Source organism: Phacochoerus africanus, chromosome 5 (assembly GCF_016906955.1).
Source record: "Phacochoerus africanus isolate WHEZ1 chromosome 5, ROS_Pafr_v1, whole genome shotgun sequence".
NCBI lineage: Eukaryota > Metazoa > Chordata > Mammalia > Artiodactyla > Suidae > Phacochoerus > Phacochoerus africanus.
Genome location: NC_062548.1, coordinates 37,794,970 through 37,807,558, shown reverse-complemented (window position 1 = coordinate 37,807,558; position 12,589 = coordinate 37,794,970). Strand labels below are relative to the sequence as shown.

General features: G+C 46.6%; 1 protein-coding gene across 1 annotated transcript in view; it reads right to left on the bottom strand.

The window, feature by feature from the left end:
- Positions 1-12,589, bottom strand: part of GRIN2A (glutamate ionotropic receptor NMDA type subunit 2A) — a 388,139-nt gene that overhangs the window by 289,112 nt on the left and 86,438 nt on the right. The window lies entirely within an intron of this gene.

Genomic DNA, 12,589 nt, shown 5'->3' with positions numbered 1-12,589 from the left:
ACAGCAAGTCCGCCCCACTCTCACTGCCACCACTGCCTGCCATGGTCCCCTCTCCCCCAATGACTGTCATCATTTCCACCTGTGCCTTCTTGCAACTCAGTATCAACAGGAGGCCAGCACAGCAACCCTGTTAGTCAGCTCCCCCATCTCCCCACCACCGGCTTTATACACCCAAACCCTGCAATGATTCCCCAGGCAAGACCTCACTTTGTCCAGCAAGGCCCTTTACAGCCCGGCCACCTTCTAGTGGCCTTTCTGCCATCAGCTCTTTCCTTCCCAAGCCTTCTTTGCCTCTTTAGGGTTCCTCAAACATATCCCAAACGCCCCTACCTCAGGGTCTCTGCATGTGAATGGCCCACTGTTTGGGGCCTTTATTCAGATACCACCCTCTCATCGAGCCTTCTTTGACAGGGTATTTAAAGCTGCAGCCTCATCCTCAACATTCCTTTTCTCCCAGGTGAACATTTTCTTGTCCAAACTGAGATGGTTTTGAGACTCTCAGTGATTCCCCTGAAACAACAGATAAACTGGGACAGACCCAAACTCTCCCTCACTGATTTATTTTTCTCCACAGCACCTGCTACTTTTTAAAGAACACATTTTACTCATTCATTTCATTTATCATCTGCCTCTTCCCCTCCACCTACTCAAGAGCAGAAGCGTCATAACAGCAAGGATTTCTGTCCCTTTTGTTCATTTCCCCAGCACATAATAATGGCTCAATAAAACACCTACCGAAATGAATAAATGGGCCTCAGAAGAGGAGGTTTTAACCCAAAGGGTGGGTCACAGCAGAGAAAGCTTTCCAAGATGGTAATGCCTTGAAAGGCAAGCGATAAGACAGTAATCCGCAGATGGAAGAGGAGAAGGCAGAAGGACAGCTAGTCCAGGAAGAGGAACCAGCTAGGCAAGGCGTGGCATTAGTGACAGAAACAACCACCAACAGCAACCATAATGGCAGCGATACCACTGGGTGCTCCTCTCTGGCCTTGGCATCTTGCTAAGCATTCACCCCTCATGTGCCACCTTATTTAAGGCACGTAACACACATGTGTGTGACTGGCACCATGACTATCCCTGTGGATCAAAATGCAGTGCCCAGGGATTGGGTAACTTGTCCATCATGCAGCTGGTAAGCAGCAGACAGGGAATTAAAGCAGACAGCTTGACTCTACGGGTTAGACAGGTCAAAGAGATGGAGGAAAGATGCTTTGGAGAAGAGAACCACCTAAGCAAATACATGGAGTGTAAGGAAAGCCTCCAAAACCTGGCAAGAGGTTGATGGAGCTGAAGTACATGCAGATTTCAGGGAGGGGGAAGCTGACTGCAGATGGACAGGGACCAGCTTCAGGGATCTCCGACCAGATCCAGCATTCCTAGACTCTGGGGAACTGGGACCCCATGCTGATAGCATCCGTAAGATTTTCTGAAATGCTCCCACAGGCCCCTGAGTTAAAGGGACTAGGACTGGTTTCTGGGTTATGGATGCATCCAACACATGAATTATCCACTGGAAAACTGGACGCTGCCCATCTTGGCGACCTACCTTCTACCCTGGTGGAGCTGCCTGTCTCACTGTCAAGTGAGCTCAGGGACATCTCACATTTGGAGAGGGCAGGGCAAGGGTTTTGCTGTGGGTGAGCTGACTGGTGAACACAACTCAAGGAGTTTGGCTCCTTAGCTCTGCAAACCTCCAAAATGTGAGCATTCAGCCATCCCCCAACATCCTGGAGCAGGAAGCATTCGCTGAAGCGGGAGGCAGCATGGCCACTAGGGGCTCAGGACCAGATCACACAGCTCTGCCTGGGGCCGTCCCTGTGATCCAGGATGAGCAGGTATGTCTCTAAGCCTCTGTCTCCTTGTCTGTAAAATGGGGATGTGGTAAGAACTGAATAAAACTGTGGCGATGGTTTCATTGGTGTACACATATGCCAACACTTAAGTGGTGCCATGCACTGCTATGTCAATTATGCCTCAATAAAGCTGTTAAAATTGCATGTTTTTAATAATAATAATGGCAGTCACAAAGTGTTTAATCTAATACCTGAAACATCTTCATTAAACACAAGATATTTTTGGTTTGTTGTCATTAGTGGGATGGGAGAAGAACAACGGAGTTCCAGACATCAAGTGCTGGGAACTGTGCTGGGAAATGACAGCCCATCTAATCCTCATGACCACCTCATCGGTCAGTGTGAACCCAAGTTCACAAGGGAACAAAGTGAGACTCAGAGGCCCTATAGGTAGAATGTTCTAGAACCAGCATGTGCCAATGGCAGATGAAGCCAGGCAGAGACAAAAGCAAATTGAAGAGGAGGCAAAAGGAGGTGCTGTGAGGGAGGCAGCCAACAGCACAAGGGAAGTCTCTGAGCTCCTGGGAGGAGGGGAAGCTGAGCCGTGCAGGGATGTGGGAAGAGGATGAAGCCTGCATCTTCAACCGTCTGCTCTTCACTGCTGCCCTGGAGGCACCGCCCAGGTCTGGATCCACTCTCTCACTTTGCCTGCAGCAGCTGCAGGGAACAAAGGTTGCTGCCCCCTTCAGCGGGTGTCAGGTAGGCGAGGGGAGCTGTCCAGCAGCTGAAGCCTCCTTTACCCACGCAGAAACCTCCCCACCCGCGCAGCTCCCCGGAAGCTGTGACTCTCAGGACACTGGCTGCACACTGTGATCACAAGTGCTCTGTTGCACGTTCTGTGTCCCCTGTGTCTTTCCTCTTCGACAGCCACGGTAATGACAGTAACAACAATAACCACACAGCCTTGTACTCGTGACTTCATTCATTCTAACAAGGAGGCACCAACGATACTGAGGATTGTTCTGCACCTGTGTCGCGTCCCTCCTCTGACCGCCCAGGGGAGGTTTAAGGAGGGCTTGCCAGGGGCCAGGCTCCGTCTTAGGGCTGCAGACAAGGAGGCTCATGCTGTTGGGAGCTTAAATTCTAGAGGGGACGGGGAGTGGGGGGAACATGGGTAAAACCACACAAACAGACATGGTAATGTCACAATATGATAACTGTGCAGGAAATGAAGCGTTTGGGCTATGGAATAAGAGGAAAGAACTTACTGGGTGGATAGCAAAGGCTTCTTAAAGAGCTGGCGGTAAGCTGAGACCTCAAGGGCAAGGCCACCATGTTTCAGGCAGAGGGACGTGCGGAGGAAAGGGCTTGGCTTGCTTGGGGCAGGGGGGAGGTGACAGGAGGTTGCTGTAATGATGGGGTGGCATAGCATCATGATTTTTAACTGTGTTCACATCAGAAAACCCTGAATTCAACTCCTGACACAGCTATCTACCTGCTTGTATGAGCTTGAGAAAGCTGCCCCCTGTGCCACATTGCTCACAGACAAGGATAATAATGAAATCTAACTCACAGAATGAATGGAAAGATTAATCTAGTTGATTCCTGTGAAGTGCTGAAGACACAGCACATAGTAAGTGCTCAATAAATGTCTATTATTTTTGTTAGTCCCCTGTCTGGCTGCCAGGATTCGGTACCGAAGAGTATGTTCGGGGCTGAGTGTTTAGATCAGGTTCACCTCTGCAGGATCCCCCATTATGTTTTTTGCTGGGGTTCTCACTCACAAGGCAGTCAGCAAATATTTGTTGAATTAGCAAATCAATGAATGAGTGGGCTTTCTGACTCCCTTATCTTGGAGCCACTGAGATGCACGGTTAGGCCTCCTTAGGATTAGGTTTCCTTTGTAAGCCATGTGATCTGGCCTGGAATTTTGTCTTCCTGGAATGATTAGCCACTGGGTCTGCAAACACCAAGCCATCTGCACCCCATTACCTAAGCACAGACCTCTGTGGGTGCCGAACTTCAGAGCCCTGAAAGTTGGAAGGGATTCCGAGCTTGGATCCCTCAGGCGAGGCTATTCTTGGAAGCCGAGCGCAGTGCCTGCCACAGGGAGATGAGTCATGCAGAGGGTGAAGTCTTGATGGATTTCTCCACGGTGGCAGCTATTTATCAGGGTAGATCTTTATATCACGGAACATCAGAACATGAAGAGAGGGATGGACTTCTGATGTGATGCTGCTGAAAACATCATCACCCCCACCTGCATCCTCGCATTGTAGCCAGATGATAACGCTGGGGCCCTCTTACCACACAAACTCCCCATTTAAGGGGGACAAATACTGTCCTTTGACATACTGTCCCCATTAACACTTGACAGCCCTTTGAAGAGTCTGCAAAGTGGCCCCCAGCCCTCATCGCCACTCTCCAAGCTCGGGCAGCCAATTTATCAATTCCTATCTTGCATGTTCTGCCTCCACAAATTTCTTTGTCTCCCCCATTACATCCAAGATCTTGGAAGACCCTGCATTGCAGTGTTCACCCTTGCTCACAAAACCCGGAGTTGTGCCTGAAGGCAGAATAACAGTGGTCTTATTTCATTTTGTTTGTGCAAAGTCCCAACTGTGAAAGAGAGTGACACGCCATAAACAGTTTAAACGCCAATAATATAAATAGCCACTGTGGGGCAATTTCCTCAGATTTCACACGCTTTGTCCTCAGTTCACCATGAGGCAACTGGGCCCTCTGCTGAGCCTTTGCACACTTATTGCAAGGGACAGGGTGCGGGGATGGAGTGGGAGCTGTCACACCGCGTTCCTGGCGCCTGGTTAATTCCACTTGCCTGGTTTCCTTTCTTCTTCCCAAACTGCCTGGAGATGTTTCTCAGAAGTCAGCCTCAGCTCACACTTCTGAAGTTCTGCTCCCTACATATGCTCCCAGAAAGTTGCTCCAAGTGAAGGCAAGTTAATTAAAAACCACATTCAATCAAACTGTCACTTTGTTTATGAAAAAGCATCGAGTGGCTGGAAATGGCAGGCACAAGCACTGAAGATTAATGCTCAAAATTTGTTCTGATTAAAAGTACGATTGAGGCATTAAGAAAGCAAGCGCCATGAACCCAGGGGGCCCCTATGCTTGACATTCTCCCATTTTCAAATACAACTGGGGACAGTTGTAAATACAAATAGAACTCCTCTCTGCCTAGACAGTCTCTCTGCCTTCATGGAGACTAAGTGTTCAGCTGGAACTGGTTGTTTTGGACGAGAAACACACCTGAGCTGTGCTTAAAGCTCTCTGCCCGCACCTGCCTGTTTCTTAAATGGCACAGGCTCCAAATGCGATGTTCCCTGGATCTGAGTTATACCGTGGAACTGAGATTAAGATGAGTAGGAACTCCAGGGACTCTCTGACCCTACACTCTCATTTTTCGGCTCAGAAAGACAGAAAATAGCAAGCTCAAGGCAGCTCGTAGAGCAGAACCTGGGCGTTTGCAGCAACACGGATGGACCTTGAGGGCATTACGCCCAGTGAGATAAGTCAGAGAAAGACAAACATTGTATGATCTCACTTATAGGTGGAATCTGAAAGTCATAGAAAAGGGGATCAGATTTATGGTGACCGGGAACGTGGGGTGGAAAACTGGAGGAAGGTGATTAAAAGGTACAAAGTTCCGTTTATAAAATAAAGATGTGCTGGGGATGTTACAGACAGCACTGTAACTGCAGCTAGCAGAGCTGGGTGGTATATTTGAAAGTTGCCAAGAGAGGAGTCTTAAAATTTCTCACAAGGAAAAAAACTTCTTTTTCTTTTCTTTTCTCTTTTCTTTTCCTCCTTTCTTTCTTTCATTGCTATCTTGAAATGACAAATATTAACTAAACTTATTGTGACAATCACTTTGCAACATATGTAAGTCAAATCATGGTGCTTTACACCTTAAACTTATACATTGCTCAATAAAACTGAAGTGGGGAGAAGGAAAATGGCAGAAGAGGACCTGGAGTCTGGGGGTCTAAGGTTCACTCCACTTGCAGAACTTGTCAACTCCCAGAACTCATTTCCAAAAGGGCTACAAATCCGCTGGTCTTTTTTATCCAGCAGAGAAATCAGTTCTAACAAAGACCACCCAGAAACAGGTGGCTTTTGTCTGGCTCTGCAGACAGGGGTGCCTCTCCTGTATGCCGTGGTCCAGACCTAAAACATCCAAAATGCCACATGGTCACACTCTACCACTTCTCACAATAAAATTATGAGAGGGCTGCAGAAGACAGCTGTTTTCCAAACTCACAAGCTGAATCCAAAGATCAGGAAAATAGGATAGAGCTTCTCTCTTGGAATTGGGTTACCAGTCACGGCAGGCAGAATTCTAAGATGACCACCAATGACCCATAGTGGAACCTGTGAATATGATGGGCTATTGCTCCTGTGCTTATGTTATGCCAAGTGATAAAGGCAAAGATTTTCAGGTGTCATCAAGGGAGATTATCCTGGGTCGAGATTATCTCATCAGGTGAGAGCTTGGGGAAAACAGCAACAACAACAAAAATAGGCTTGAGATTTTCCCTGTGTTCAGAGACTGGAAGCAGCAGTCTCCCTCTACCTCTCTCTCCCCTTCCCTCCTTCTGTTGCTGGTTTTGAACAAAGAAGCGTCTATGAGTTTTGCAGTTGCCAAACACCATGTGACCTTGGAAGAGGGCCTGAGCCCCAGATGAGACCCCCGTTCCCAGCTGACACCTGGATGGCAGCATTGCCGCTGGTCTGCCCTGAGCCGAGAATGCAGCTAAGTCAGGCCCAGAATCCTGACCCAAAAAATCTGTGAAGTAATAAATAGCTTAGTCACTAATCTGCAGGTAATTCATTACATAGCTAATACACAAGCCAAGAGGCAACAATTCCTAAAGAGGTCAAGGCGGGAATGATGTCAGTGGTACCCAAATGAGGAACTAGCACTAGACATGCCTTCACGTGGGCCTCCTTTAATATTAATAAAACAGAAAGACTTCAAAACCTAACTGGCCCATTTCCTTTATCTGTCATTCTCTTTTTGAAAATTAAAGGCCTACCTGGGCACCCTGGGCTGACTTGATCACAGCATGATTAGATAAGTTTCCTCCAGGAGCTAAGAAAAAGAGGACTCTGCCAGCAAGGAGGAACAAGTTGTTCTTTGAGGGGAAAAAAAAAAAGAAAAAGCAACAAATATACAAATATCTTTTCCAAGGAAATGTTTGAGTTTAAAAGCAAAAAAAAAAACTTCCACCAAGAAGAAACTCCCACCATTTGGCATTTGCAGAAGCTGGAGGAAAGATGACGCAAAAGGGAGGTACTGCTCAGTGTGCAAATCACTGACAGGTGTGCAAGACACAACAATCTCTGTGTAAATTCTCACCATCTTGGACCCAAACAGGTGCTAATGCACGTGAGAATGAGAAGACATACCTGGCTGCTGGGAGATGGGATTCAACATCTCAATACAGTATTTAATTAAGTGCTAAACTGTCAGTTGCTGGGTGTAAGCAGTAACTTTTATGTAAAGCCAGTTTGATCATGGGACACTTCCCTTTCAGAAATTACTTGCAAGCTTACCCAATGCCATGAAGATAAAAATCTCAACGACTGAGTAGGGCTACCTACACAGCCCTTCCTGCTGTCCCCCTGCCCCCTCTCCACCCTCATCTTTCATGATGCATTCTGTACTGCAGACTCACTAAACTTTCTCATTCGGTTGCTTCTCAGCATGCCCCTTCCTACATGAAGAGCTACTATTTGTCTTTCAAGACCTGCTTCAAAGCCACCACCTCCAGGAAGCCTTCTCTGACTCTTCCTATGGTGTTAGATATCCCAGAATAGCCTAAGCTCAGTTCCTTTATCTGTTCAATGGGATTAGAAAAAAAATAGCACTTTGGTTGTGAAAATTAAATAAGTTAACACACATCAAGTGCTTAGAACCTGACAACATGTCTTCAGCACATAATAAGCACTCAGTGAAGTTTCTGCTGTAGCTCAGCGGGTTAACTGACTTGCAGTTGCTTTCTTATTTGTGCATGTGTGTGTCTGAATAATGTAATGAAATGAAATCAAAATAATTCAGTACTCCATACACATTAAATAATAATTTCTCTCTCACACATACAAAAAAAGAACCTGACATAGTGTCCAAGAGGATGTGGGTTTGATCCCTGGTCCTGCTCAGTGGGTTAAGGATTCGGCATGCTGTGGCTGTGGTGTAGGCCAGCAGCTGTAGCTCCAATTTGACCCCTAGCCTGTGAACTTCCATATGCTATGGGGCATGGCCCTGAGGGAAAAAAAAAAAAAAAAAAAAAAGGAAAGGAAAGCACTCAGTGAATATTTCTATTGTTTACTGAGCACCTACTCAGTACCAAATGCCATGTGTGCAGAGTGCAAAACAGACACAGATCCTGACTTTTTCCCAGGACCTTAAGTGTGGGGCTTGGCACAGTCCCCCCTACAGGGCAAGCTGCTTTTCCTATCAGTCTCGCAAAGTAAATGAGTCTCCTGGAGTCTGTCACTGGGACAAAAGCCTTCCTGGGACCCTGAATCTAACCCCAAGGTCATAAAGACCAGAAGTAAGCCCTGGTTTCTGACCTCGCTAAGAATCCCTATTTAAAGGAAGCAAGAAAAAGGGAGGTGCGACAAATATACCTCCTGAGGAGAATATTTCAATGTCCCGGCAAAATCTTGTTTGGGGACTGGATTACATGCCTCCCACGACCACGCTGTCACCTCAGCAGATCTGTCATCTCTGCTGGGGACGTTTTCATAATCTCTGTTCCTTAGGAATCACTCTCTCCTCACCCGATGTTTCTAGAGTCTGACTCTTGTGCACTTTTCTTCCAAGCCTTAATCACCGGCTGAGGCCCGACACATTTGTTTATGTCTCCATCCTCTGAAATGTAAGCTGCACAAGGGCCAGGGCTTGGATCTGGCTCACTGCTCTGTAACTAGGACCGAGGTTGGTACTGGTACATAGCAGACACTCAGTAAATGTCTGTGGAATAAATGAGAGGAGGAGAAGGTACCAGCGCTTTGCTAGTGTGTCCTATGCACCAGGACCTCAGGTATATTAACTCATTTCATCCATACAACTCTGTGAGTTGGGTACCCTGACCTTTGACACACATTCGGGAGGAAGAAACTGACTTATGGAGCATTTCAGTCATGTGTCCTGTCATACAGCCAGTGGGCTACAGAGTAGGAGTCAAACTCGGGCAGTCAGGCTCCAAAGTTTATGCTTTTAACACTAGAACAAACAGAAGAATGACAGAAATGTGCCAAATGAAGAAATGAATGAAAAATTTCATGTCCGTCACATCCTGTCAATGTCATGTCTGGGGTTAAAGTACGGGGTATGCTCATCTGCTCCCCATGCATCTCCTGGAATGTTGTAACCTCTACATGAAGCAACATCCTATGCTCCTATGCTTTGCACACAGTGGATGTGCAGGAAGTATCTGCCGAATTGAATCACACCTGAGTTAATGTTTCCAACTGTTCCAAGTACTGTTTCATGCAGATCTGCAGCATTCCTTGCCATGGAGATTCACGACACCTCTGTACCAAACTGCAACATTGCTGACCCTTACCCGGAACTTTTGATAATAAGCAAACCAAAGCCACCACGCCTGGCAGTAGCACTTCCACCAGTTTCTTGGCCATGAGTGTCTAGCACATGTGGATAATGGGTTTGGAGGAACAGTGATGCCAAAAGAAATCGCTGTTTCTTGAGCCCTCTGAATCCTCTCATTCCACCTGCCCAGAAGGTTACGCAAAGCCACAAACACAGAAGACATCTGTGGCAAGAACCAGCAGCTTCCTGGACAGACTTAAAGTGAACAAGAGAAAGTGAGCAAGTCCCACCATCTTCTCTGGCTCAGAAGCAGCTGCCAAGTCACAGTGGGTCCTCATGAGAAGCTACACCATACAAAGGGGAGGAGCAGCTCAGAAGAGGAGGGAAGCAGAGAAAAAATTCTGGCTGCGTACCTACCGGGGACAATCTGTTTTCTCCACAGCACACAGAGGACTCTGTGCCACGACGAGGCAGGCAAAGCACGGGCATATGCCACTCCCGGGTTAAGCCGCGGACCGCGGGGAAGAGCAAACAGCGCCGCAAGGCTTCGGAGCTCTAAAAATACTCAGCACATTCCCAACAGGGCACGAATGGTAAGCTCTTAGTGGACAGGAATCCTGCCAAACGAATGCCTAGCTGGACACTCCAGAATGAGCCCAAGGCTGGGGACTAGGAAACCGTGGAACTCAGCAAGGGAAGTGTTTTTTTTCTTGAGCATTTGTCAGAGTGATGAAGCTTTAAGAGACTGGTGTGTTTGGACTCCCAGGCACTAGGGGCAGGGGAGCAGGGGAGACAAGAATCCTGCTGCTGCTGACCTTGGAGGTCAGGATAAGGCAGTGCTTAAAGCAGCCAGACTGAGTCCACTTGAATCCTGGACCCACCACTTAATATGCAACACTGGGGAGAATTTAGTCTCTGTGAGCCTCAATTTCCTCATCTGTGAAAAAGGAACAATATCAAAAAGGATCAATAATCACCACCATCCACCTTCTTGATTTTTACAAAAATGTTAGTAGACTGCATTTTTCTTCAAATAGTCATTGCCCCTCTCTGCAGGACCCCCTCCCCATTGGGCAACTGAAGTCCCCACTGATATCATGACATGTGAGTGGAAGTGATGGGTGTCACTTCCCAGAAGAACCTATAAGACCCATCCCAGGGTCTATGACCTTCTCTTTTGCCATGAAAGTAGCAATGACCCACATAGCAGCTGCCCTTTCAGCCTGCATCCTGGCTCTAAGATATGAAGCCGACCCATGACTAACCCAGCATAAACTATAAGTAAGAAATACACCTTTGTTTTGAAAGCCATAGAGATGTGGAGGTTGTTACTGCAGCATAAAAATGCTGAAACACCAACTGACTCAAGGATTAGGTGAGAGCATCAGTATAAGACATTGAACGTATCTGGCATGCCAAGCACGTGGGAAAGTTTCTTTACTATGACTGACATCAACACCATCATCACTGGTTCTCCCCCTGCTTGGAGACATCACAGACCTTATTGAGAAACTAGTGAAAGTGTCAACCCTCTCCCCTGAGAAATGCACATACAGACATGCTTATGCTACAACTTTGGGTGGTTCACATGTCCAAGGTTCCAAGCAGAGGTGCCCAGTTGAGAAGTTATCCTAACTCTCCTGAAGTGGACTCCCTAAGCTTCAGCATGGAAACTGCCACCACAGACTCTCTGGGGTCCTATCAAGTGTCACCGTACCCTGCTTTACCCACCCACACCCCACCTCAACCCTCAATAGACGCTAGAGGGGGAATGGTCTCCAACAGCTCCAACAGGTAAGGTCGTAACGTAAACAGCAGGAGAAGCATTCGAGCAAGAGTGAAAACCGTTAGGTAGGGAACAGCATCTTCTCCATGAGATGGAGAAGCCGCATAGCACAAGCAAGTCATCTTTGCTCTGCAGCGGAAATACGGGGCTCCAATGGGATGACGTGGTTCCACATAAATTTTAGGACTGTTTTGTTTTGTTTTTTCATTTCTGTGAAAAAGGCCACTGGCATTTTAAAAAGGAGGAGACTGACTTGAGAAAACATCTGTAAGGTTGATGTCAGAGCATGTTTTGCCTCTGTTCTCTTCCAGGAGTTTGATGGTGTCTTGTCTTATATTTAAGTCTTTCAGCCATTTTGAGTTTATTTTCACGCACGGTGTGAGGCTGTGTTCTAGTTTCAGTGATTTGCATGCCACTGTCCAGGTTTCCCAGCAAGACTTACTGAAAACACCGTCTTTTTCCCATTTTATGTTCTTGCCTCCTTTGTCAAAGATTAATTGACCAAAGGTGTCTGGGTTTATTTCTGGGCTCTCTATTCTGTTCCATTGGTCTGTCTGTCTGTTTTGGTACCAGTACCACACTGTCCTGATGACTGGGACTTTGTAATATTGCCTGAAGCCTGGGAGAGAGATGCCTCCTGCTTGGCTTAAAGACTTAAATATAAGACAAGACACCATCAAACTCCTGGAAGAGAACAGAGGCAAAACATGCTCTGACATCAACCTTACGAACATTTTCTCAGGTCAGTCTCCAAAAGCAACAGAAATAAAAGCAAAAATAAACCAATGGGACCTACTCAAACTGACAAGCTTTTGCACAGCAAAGGAAACCAAAAAGAAAACAAAAAGACAACTTATAGAATGGGAGAAAATACTTTCAAATGATGCAACTGACAAGGGCTTAGTCTCTAAAATATACAAACAACTTAATACAACTCAACAGCAAAAAAGCCAACAACCCAATAGAAAAATAGGCAAAAGGCCTGAATAGACAGTTCTCCAAGGAAGATACACAGATGACCACCAAGCACATGAAAAAATGCTCAACATCCCTGATTATCAGAGAAATGCAAATCAAAACTACCACAAGATACCACCTCACACCAGTCAGAATGGCCATCATTAACAAGTCCACAAATAACAAGTGCTGGAGGGGCTGTGGAGAAAAGGGAACCCTCCTGCACTGTTGGTGGATATGTAAGCTGGTACAGCCACTATGGAGAACAGTACCGATGTACCTTAGAAAACTATACATAGAACTATCATATGACCCAGCAATCCCACTCTGGGGCATATATTCGGACAAAACTCTCCTTAAAAAAGACACATGCACCTGCATGTTCATTGCAGCACTATTCACAACACCAAAGACATGGAATCAACCCAAATGTCCACTGATAGATGATTAGGAAGATGTATATATACACAATGA